At 46.1% G+C, this 11023-nt stretch overlaps 1 pseudogene; it reads left to right on the forward strand.

Annotated features, from left to right (window-relative positions):
• Nucleotides 1-9685: 9685 nt before the first annotated feature.
• On the forward strand, nt 9686-10693 carry LOC129403260 (GTPase IMAP family member 6-like; annotated as a pseudogene).
• Nucleotides 10694-11023: the final 330 nt, after the last annotated feature.

Genomic DNA, 11023 nt, shown 5'->3' on the forward strand with positions numbered 1-11023 from the left:
GTTGAGAATGACATATCCATCCTGCGGAATTTGGTATGTGATAAGGCAGCCGTGGCTATCGAAGAGATCCGTGTCGAAGTCGTGAATAATCCTCTCCATTGCTCTTATGGAAGATGTGATAGATCCATCAGGACTTTGGAGGGCAGTCATCTTGGTTTTATATTTGGCAAACCACAAATGAGAGTTGCAAATACTTTCCCTGGCTTCTGCTGCATCAGCCAACACTGATGCTCTTTTCTCTTTGAGTCTTCCTTTACACTTCTCTGCATATCTTTGTAAGCTCGGACGTTAGCTTGTGATTGCCTGAGGCTCGTGCCAAACTATGTTGGCAAATGAGCTCGAGAGTTTCTGAAGACAGGCATCTGTTTGTGGCTTCCGCACTCTCAGCATTCTTTCCACAGTCATGCAGGTGCTGAATCACTCGATAATATTCCTCGTTGATGTTGTCAACGATTGCATCTTCCCACATTGCCGCAATAGAACCAAAAAGCTACAGTTGATGGTTATTCTGGAAGTTCTTTTCTTAAACTTAAACTTTGCAGACCTTTCTCCCTGCTCTGTGAATTAGAATTTTGCACGAAGGAGATGGTGGTCCAACCGCTTTTGTAATTTTGGGACAACAGTGACATATGTTAAGCAAAACTGTCAATTGAATATGATATGGTCAATTTTGTTGTGGAACTGTCCACCATGAGACTCCCATGTCCAACATTAGGATTTAGCCTTCTGAAACTGTGAGTTAACATGGATGGTCTTGGTTGATATGATGAACTCAGACAGTCTCTTACTGTGTTTGTTCCATTCTAGGCCATGGGTCCCATCTGGAGTTCTTCGGGCAACATTCTCATTCCTATCTTGGCATTAAAATCACCAACAATGATATTGTAGAAAGTGTGGTCTTTATAGAACTTCTCCAGATCCATGTAGAACTTCTCAATTTCTTCTTCATTGCAATTGGATGTTGGTGTGTAGATGACGAAGATAGAAACTGCTGGCAGTGAGCTACACATATTAAAGCGTAATCATCTGATTCTGGTTGTTAAAATTTGAATGAGTCAATGCTCAAGGCCAAGTTCATGTTGACAAGGACACTGATGCCACCGACACCTCAATTTTCACATGTTTCGAGGAACAGTTCTCCAGTGTCGAAAATGGCTTGATGTAATCGATGCCTTCTTGTTTCAATCAGAACAATGATGTCATTCTTGATCTTCTGTCCTTGCTCCATCAGGTCTTCGATGGATGCTCCCAATGCCAGCTTACATGCCTGGAAAGTACAGTCATTCGTTTTTTTCCTTCTTCATTTTGGCAGTCTAGTTTGTCCCTGAGATTATATCAGCCTCTTCTTCCTCATACCTTCTTAACACTGCCGTATTGGGGGCTCTTTCAGTGTCAGACAAATGAGGACCACTGTTGGTACTGTTTTTAGTATATTTAATATGCCCTGGGTAGCTTGCCAGGCTCTGCCGTGCAGGCTGGGTACTCTCTGTGACTTGCAGAGCTCTCTGAGAGGGATGGAGGCTTTTAGGGTGGCCTCCAATTGCCCTTACAGTTGTTCCCATGGTTCACGTCATATTTGAACCCCATCAAATATGGTGCAGGAATTATGGAAACTGGGTATTAAGTGTCTTATGATGTCTGGAAAACAGCCTGGAACATGGCGGTTGCTGGGTAGTGGAGGCTGTGGAAGTCTGCCCATGAGGCATTTGTCTAGGACTGGTTGGGTTGGTCATCTAGGTGTAATCCCTGGTTCAACGGAGATTGGGGGAGGTAGACAGAGGATCTCTGTTTCCGGGTCTCATTGAGCCTGGAGTCCAAGGTCTCAAACTTCTGCTTCACCTGCTCCTGTGGGACTTCACTCATACGTGAGATTGGCCCGAGTGTCCAGAAAGTGGCCTGAAGCATGATGTTGACTGGGTAGTGGAGGTAGTGGTCGTCGGCCAATGAGGTATTTATCTGGAGCTGGTAGGGTGGGTCATCTGAGTGTGAGCCCTGGGGCGCCGGAGTTTGATGGAGGCAGACAGAGGATCTCTGTTTCCAGTTGATCCTGGAGTCCAAGTTCACGAAGTTCTGCTTTACCTGGTTTTGTGGGGCTTCACTAATGCCAGAGTTTCGGCCTGAGTGTCCGGAAAAGAGTCTGGAGCTTGGGTAGTGGTAGCTCCAGCCCATATCAATATCTAAATATGATTCTAGAACTAAACATAAGTAAGGCAATTATATAATTTAATTATACCTTTGGATTAAATGTCAAACTTTAAATTAATTAACACTGTAAGTGAATATTGTTGATTATTATAGCATAGCGGGTAGGGTGCTTGCCCTGCACACTGCCGACCCAGATTCTATTCCTTCCATCCCTCTTGGAGAGCCCAGCAAGCTACTGAGAGTATCCTGCCCGCACGACAGAACCTGTTTCCCTATGATGTTTTCAATATGCCACAAACACTAACTACAAGTCTAACAAAGAAGATGTTACTGGCGCCTGCTCGAGCAAATCGATGAACAATGGGAGGTTAGTGCTACAGTGCTACTTTATTTGTCAGACTCTTGTAAATGAGTAAATCGTTTGTAATCAATGTAATCATTGTAAATCATTGTAAATCACATTAAATCATCTTTAAATGAGAGGTAAAGTTCCTTGCTGTTCAAGATCTTCCAGACTCTAAAGGGTGAAGGGGAATTTATTTGTCTATGATGGAATATATGAAATGTTGACAATATAAGAAAGGAACTATAGAATATTGAAAGGAAGTTTAAGTGTGGAAATGGCAGGTTAAATTCAACTACTGTGGTCATATCACACTGACTACAAAGTCCTATTCTTCAAGATAGAGTGGCATTATTTTGGACTTTGGAGAAGGTCACATAACACATAACAATATTTTTCAAGGTTTTTGACTTTGACCCCTGGCAGCACATGGCCTTTGGGTGTATGGGCATGGTCACAGAGTCCCTCAAGCATAAATACTGTCAGGGTTGGCATGGTTGTCCCATTGTTGGCCCTTTGTATAGATGGTCAAGCATTGAACATGACTTGGAAAATCTCACTTTACAGATGTTTAAAAAACATCTAGTAATAAAGTCAGTAATTTTCAAATAAACAGGGAATCTTTATTGATATTGGTATTGTTTGCTATTAAAGAAATTTTCTATGAAGTCTATATTTTTGGAGCACATGTACCATGTATCTCAAGCACAATGCAATCGAAATCAATAGTGGCATGTTGAGTGCAGAGCCAGAAATAACCCTCGTGCATTGCTGGGTCTGAAACAAAAAGCAAAAAAAAAAAAAAAAGGTACATTACTTATATTGAAATTTCACAAACTCAAAAATGTATGTATGCCAGGATTTAAAAATATGTTTATCCTAGATGCATTGTCTCCTAAATGAATAGAATATTGACTTGATTATAGTGATTTGCATTATACCATGGACAAGTCTTGCTCAAACTCATTTCATACTTTCTTTGTTTTCCATGGTTATTTATTTTTGTGTAAATTAAAATCATAGGGGCAGAGAGACAATTTGTTTGTGGCAAGCAGGAGTATATATATGGAAGGAGGCGTGCGGTACGTGTAGGAGAGAGGGGAGTGGGCACATCTTGAATAAACCTCGTAAAAGACAAAGATGATAAAATAATCAGTTCAGGGATGATTGCCCAATATTGGGAGAATCCTTTTGAGAGGATAGTCTGAGACCAAGATGCGAACCCAATCACAGTAAATCCAAGAATTCTAGGGAAACAATATGCCTCCCCTAGCTACAAGCCCTCGCTGTTTTCTAGACAGGTGGTCTAAGAATGGTGCCCCAGTTCCTGGAGTATTCTTACAGGCTCATAAGTCCTGGGGGCTTGGGGCATGCACTAGCAGGAACTCCCGACATTTCACTAAATAAAAATAACATATGAGAATTCTCACTCAATTAAAGCACCCACTAAAAATGAAGGGGTTTGCATTAAAGGATGAGAAACAGAAAAATTTACCATCCAAATTAAAAATCAACCTTCCTAAGGGTAATGTGACTTACAAGTAATTTAAGTGCCCGCTAGAACACACTCAGATTTTATTTAAAAAATTCACTGTTTTTATTAATAACCATTTTACTAAAACATTTTCTTTGCTTGCATAAGATAAAAACCTACAGAACAAATCCGTCTGCACATATATGTACGTCTAACTTTATTTTGACACGTTTGTTTTCATTTTCTGTAGGATGACATTACTTTGCACTTTCCCTCCTTGCCACAAGTAGCTTGTCCCGGTTTTACCCAGAGTTTAGGCTTACCCCAGTCTCACCCATCAAGGTGTTCCCGAATCTCTCCCATCCCTTTGTTTAGCTATAATCACTTCTCCATGTTCTCTTCCCCAAAACAGTTAATCTGCAGCTTTCCCTTAATCCGACTCTGCTAATTTGCAAGGTCAGACCTTCCTAGGATACTGAATTTATATTATATAAGTTAATATTGCCTTTCTCCTCTTCTTGTGCCTTTTGAATTATTTACTTTAAAGCTATGACTGTTTTGTATAGACACAAGAAGACAATATTATGTTTTTATAACTTGGGAATTAATTGGCCTCGAATATTATTCCCTCCCGGGCATCTGCTTTCTCCACTTAAGCCTCAGTTGCCCTCAGTTCCTAGCACCCCAAAGTAGGGTCCCCGACGTGGGACAGGAAGGATCCAGGGCAAGCGGTGAGTTATGTGCTACCCTGGCATCGAGATGGGCCTGGCCAAAGTGCCTAATTCTTAACTATAAGTTAAGAGCTTGATCATAGACAAATGCTGTCATGATCCAATAGTAATTATGAGACTGGGACCCTGCCAGGGATAGGAAAGACTGATCTGGCCTGAGCACTGTAGTCTGAGATTAAGATGGCCCCAGGAGAGCGATTCTATAAGCTTTAATGCATCTCTTATTGTGTCCATACAAAATAATTAATATTATGAATTCTTATATGTTTGCTGGCTGAGGAGAAGAGAAACACATTCATGGGACTCCGCCCTTGGGTGGATCCTCCTGCTGAAAGAGAATTAAGTCCTAGGAGAAGCATCCCCTAAGGGAAAGGAACCTTACCCTATTGATGGTGACCACACCTACGTGGATGCCCCAACCCCCTGATGCTGTGGAGATTTAACTAGGCTGTGAGAGTGGGTTGGGGGGCCAGATCCACGAGCCAGATCCACGGGGCAGATCCACGGGGAGAGATCCAGGAGAGCGGGAGAGAAGCGAGGGAGAGAATGAAATAAACGGATCGAGCAACCAGTTTGGCCTTCTTCCTTCTTCCTTCCGTCACCTGCCCTCGACCGACGGCACACAGCGGTTCTGGGGCACCAGACGCGGGCGGCGACACAGAGCCGCCCGGAGAGCCCGCGAGTGCACTGCCCCTCGGCGTGCTTTAGTTTTTTACAATTGTCCTCATGGTAAAAGAGTTTCTTGGTATTCGGAATGTCTTTTTTCATTTAAGAATTTGTTATAGGTGTCTGACTCAAAGTCAAATGATGGAAAACAATAATGCAAACAAACAACTCCGTTAAAAAAGCTAGTATCCTAGTATCCGACAACATAGATTTCAGGTTGAAAAAGATTAGAAGGGACAGCGAAGGCCACTTTCTATTCATCAAGAGATATGAACAACCGGAGGAAATCACGCTCTTAAATGTATATGCACCCTATGAATGAACAGCTAAATACTTAAAACAACTCCTAACAGACTTCAAAGAGGACATCACTAACAGCACGATAGAAGTTGGAGACTTCAATACCCCATTATCACCTCTGGATAGATCAACAAGAACAAAACTCAGCAAGGAATCAATGACTCTGAAAGAAGAAATGGAAGAGAGAGGCATAATAGAACTATACGGGGGTTTACACCCCCAAAAGAAAGAATACACATTCTTTTCCAGCGCACATGGAACATTTTTCCAAAATAGACCATCTACTGGGCCCAAGAACATACCTCAACAGAATCAGAAAAATAGAAATTGTATCAACCATCTTTTCAGACCAAGAAGCACTGAAGATAGAAGCTAACCACACACCGACACAAAGAACACACAACCTCAAATGTATGATCATCTAAATCTTCGATAAGGGAGCAAGAGATGTGAAGTGGAGCAAGGAAAGCCTCTTTAACAATTTGTGCTGGCACAACTGGACAACCACATGCAAAAAAATGGGCTTAGACCTCGACCTGACACCATACAAAAAAGTCAGATCAAAATGGATTAAAGACCTCAGCATCAGACCACAAACGATAAGGTACATTGAAGACAAGGTCGGCAAAACCCTCCACGATATTGAAGATAAAGGTGTTTTCAAAGATGACACAGAACTAAGCAATGTAGTAGAAACAGAGATCAACAAAAAGGACTACATTAAACTAAAAAGCTTCTGCACCGCAAAAGACACAGTGATCAGAATACAAAGACTTTCTACAGAATGGGAAAGTATATTTATGCAATACCCATCAGATAAGGGGTTAATATCAATGGTATATAAAGCACTGGTTGAACTCTAGAAGAAGAAAACATCCAACCCCATCAGAAAATGGGGCGAGGAAATGAACAGAAACTTTCCCAAGGAAGAGATACGAATGGTCAACAGGCACATGAAAAAAGTGCTCTACATCACTAATCATAAGGGAGATGCAGATCAAAACAACCATGAGATAGCACCTCACAACAAAGAGACTAGCACACATCCAAAAGAACAAAAGCAACCACTGTTGGAGAGGATGTGGGGAGAAAGGGTCCCTTGTACACTGCTGGTGAGAATGCCGACTGGTTCAGCCCTTTTGAAAAACAATATGGACGATTCTGAAAAAAAATTAGACATGGTGCTCCCATTTGACCCATCAATACCACTGCTGGGAATATATCCCAGAGAAGCAAAAAAGTATAGTGAAAATGAAATCTGCACTTATATGTTCATCGCAGCACTGTTTACAATAGCCAGAATCTGGAAAAAAAAAAACCGAGTGCCCTAGAACAGATGACTGGTTGAAGAAACTTTGGTATGTCTATACAATGGAATACTATGCAGCCGTTTGAAAAAAGGAGGTCATGAATTTTGCATATAAGTGCATCGGCATGGAAAGTATCATGCTAAGTGAAAAGAGTAAGGAAGAGAGAGACAGACATAGAAAGATTGCACTTGTGTGTGGAATATAGAATAACAGAGTAGGAGACTAACACCAAGAATAGTAGAAATAAGTACCACGAGGTTGACACCATGGCTTGGAAGCTGGTCTCCCATTCTTGGAAAAAGGCAGCTCAGATAGAGAAGTGAACACCAAGCAAAATGTGGTTGGAGGCCACGTGGGGGAAGGGTCAAGCATGCTGAATGTAGACTAGAGACTGAACACCATGGCCACTCAACACCTTTATTGCAAACCACAACACCAATTTAGAGAGAGAGAACAAAAGGTAATACCCTGCCACAGTGGCAGGGGAGGGTGGGGGGAGATTTTATTGGGGGTGGTGGAAGGGATGCTGGGTTTATTTGTGGTGGAGAATGGGCACTGGTGAAGGGATGGGTTCTCGAACTTTGTATGAGGGAAACATGAGCACTAAAATGTATAAATCTGTAACTCTACCCTCACTGTGACTCACTAAGAAATAAATTTAAAAAAAGAATTTATTTTAGGTGTCAGTTTAATGTCCAAATAATTCAGAATCCAGGATGATAGCTAGTAGTCTCATGTGACTGCTGAGTATGTCAAACATACATGGATCACCTGAGATATAACACTTCAATTTTGATTTAGTCATAATGAGTTTTAAGATTGAGTAAGAGGGAAGCAATGTGAGATTGTTTACCATCACAACAGCTTTGTAAGTTTGATAGAAACACGTTTAACTCTCCCTGTCGCAGTGCATGCTCATACTATTACACGTGAACGAATCACAGGCTCCGTTAGTATCAGTGGATGGATTCTGTTTGAATAATGTTTTGTACACCAATGCAATGCTTTAAGTGGGATATAGCAGCAGTTAGAGCAAATTCTAACTATATATTAATCAGTAATTGAATTTACCAATAAATTATTTCCTAGAGATAAATTAAATGAGAAATTGTTCAATTTTCAAAATAAGTACATACAATTTGTAATATTTTGACATAATGGCCTAATTTTGAAATAATGACTGTCTCAGCCAGGAGATGTTGCAGGAGTCACGCTGGGTCTCATGGGTCTCGCCTGGGCAGTGGGGGTGGATTGAGGTGGCTGCCAGGTCAATGGAGGCCAGTGACTGTGACCACGGGGACCATATCTCCAGGTCCCCAAGCCCAGAACCTACTTAGGAAGCCCTTTGACTTTGACGTGTCCCTGTGTCGTACATGCTCGAGAATGTTCACATGGTTCCCTGTCTACTCCCGCAGAAAATGTCCAGCAAGGACAGCATGGGGGTTCCCTCAATGGGGGCGATGCCAGTCCCTGGGCGTGCTCTCGTCTGGAGGGGACAAGAGTTCCTGGCTGAGTAACATGGACTTGCTGTGCTCTAAAGTGCCTCAAGGTACATCACGATTATACAGGGAAGAGGCGAAGGGCATTTACTGGGCCCTGCCCTCACCTATAGGGATACTGAGGCCAGGCAGAGGACCACTCTGTGTAAAGGCTGTGGGGTGACTGCTGAGGCCTCCTGAGGCTCAGAGAAACTCTGCTCAGTCTGTGACTCTCCTGGGCTGTGGCCTCCTCCTCCAGCTTCCCCAGCCACCAGCCTCAGCGTCTTTAGTTACACCACAGGCCTTCCCCACGGGCCCAGCCTGGCCTCTCTTTCTGTGCTAAGGCCCTGGAGTCTCCAGCTCTCACTGAGCCCCCAGCACTGTTGCTCAGAGTGTCCTGTCCTACTCTGAGCCCGGTTCCTCTCCCTCACATGACAGTCTGGGGCCCTTGTCTGCTCAAGGCTGCCCTTCCCTCAGGGCATGAGCAACTGCACTTTCTCCATGAAATCTCAGATCCCAGTGTAGACCACAGGGGAGGGAGGAGCAGGGAAGAGGGAGAGAGATGAGGCCACTCAGGGCAGAAAAGTCTCAGACCCTCCACCCTTTCCTGTCAGTGTCCCCCCAAACGTAAGGAAACACAGTGAGGGCGGACTGATTTCTCCTGTAAGAGATAGCCAGGTGACTCTTCCGTCTTGGTGGAAGCAAGAGGACATAGAATGGTTGTTTTTATTCTTTCTAGAGGGAGGGGGACAGATTTGAGTGCATCCTTCCCCAGACCCCAGCAGGAGCGCAGTCTTGGGATCCTACCGCAGACCTGCAGGCAGGTAAAACAACTGTCCCAGCAAATGCGACCTTAGGACGGGCACAGACTGGACCTGCAGTTCAGGTGGATTTCTCAGAGGCAGAGGACTCACAGGCCACAAAGACTGACTCCACGGGGCTGCTGTGGAGGGTGTTTGGGGGGCGACGGCTCTGTCCTCATCCCACAAGTGAGAGAATCACCTGGTGAGTTCTCCCCAGGATGAGGGACTGACCCATGGGAGACAATCACTTCCCTTCCCCCGAGGCCGGGAGCCAGCAGACCTGCAGTGGGTTTGGCTCACCAGGACCAGCCCTCAGGGCCACGGTCTGCAGAGCCCCCTGAGATTAGCAGGTGGTGCTGGCTGCTGTCTCAGATACGGCTCCTCTCCAGAGGCTTCTCCCCAAGAGACACTGACCTGGGTGTGGTCTCAACCGTCATGGGCCCAACTCTGCCACTCACCTGGGGAGACAGATCCAGGTGCCTGGAGACCCGTTCATTTCCTGCCTGGGAAAATAAATTTGTGAGTTATGGGGTATTTGAACACACATTAACACACAAGCACTAGCCCTCTGCTCCCCTCGCATCTAGGTGTGCCGGAGAACAAGCAGACCACCCCAGAGGCTCAAGCGGATGCTGGTGGGCAAAAGTGGAAGGGGGAAGAGCGCCACCAGGAACAGCACCCTGGGCCAAGCCCAGTTTGAGTGGAGACTCAGTGCCACGCCTGTGACAGACAGGGAGGAGGGAGTGGACCGGCAAACAGCTGGAGGTGATGGACACCCCCGAACTCCTGTGTCCCTTGGACCCTCCTGCGGCGTCCGCCCAGCGCATGTGCGAGGCGGTCACCTTGTCCTCCCCCGGGCCCCACGCGGTGCTGCTGGTGACCCAGTTGGGCCGCTTTGCAGAGCAGGATCGCCAGGCGGCCCTGCGCCTCCAGCAGCTCTTCGGGGCGTGCGTGCTGGCACACACCATCCTGGTGTTCACCCGCAGCGAGGACCAGGCTGGGGGCTCCCTGGACGAGTACCTGCGAGGCTCCGACAACCGGGACCTGGCCAGGCTGGACGCGCTGTGCGCGCGGCGCCACTGCGGCTTCAACAACAGGGCGCAGGGGCGCGAGCGGGAGGACCAGCTCCGGGCGCTCATGAAGCAGGTGGAGGTTGTGCTGTGGGAACACGAGGGCCGGTGCTACAGCAACAGCGCGTACCTGTACTGGCAGGGGAGGCCACACGGGGACGGGCCAGCGAGGCCAGCGGTCCCAGGGCAAGGCTCCCAGGAGGAGGCGGAGGAGGAGGCCTGGCTAGAGGAGCTGTGCAGGGTCCAGAGGGAGTCTGACGAATCCCACAAACGTGTCCTAGGGAGCGCGCTCCTTTGAGGGAAGGCTGGCCTGTGGCTGGGCACAGCTGCTTCCCGCCAGCCCCCTGCAGCCGGAGTCCAGCTTCTAGACTTGCTCTATCTCCGTGGAGCACTCACCCTCTCAGTCCCAGGCCACGGTGCCTGCTGTGGTTGGGGGCTGCAGCTTCCTTCTAGCTCGCATCCCAGAGTACATGGGCCCTTCACATACAGCCTGGCATCTTATTGACATTCTCCTTCTTGAGATGAGTCCCTTTGCCCTGATAGAATCAAAGCTTTGGGCACACTGTGCCTCATTCTTCCATTGTGACCACCCAGAGTGTCACGGCCACTGGAATTTCTCCTCTAATGTTGAGTATACGTGTCAGAGTGGGGAGAAGAGCAGGGGACTTCACGTCCCTTGGGTTACACCCTCTCCAGAAATGAT

This window comes from Sorex araneus, chromosome 1, assembly GCF_027595985.1.
Source record: "Sorex araneus isolate mSorAra2 chromosome 1, mSorAra2.pri, whole genome shotgun sequence".
NCBI classification, from domain to species: Eukaryota; Metazoa; Chordata; class Mammalia; order Eulipotyphla; family Soricidae; genus Sorex; species Sorex araneus.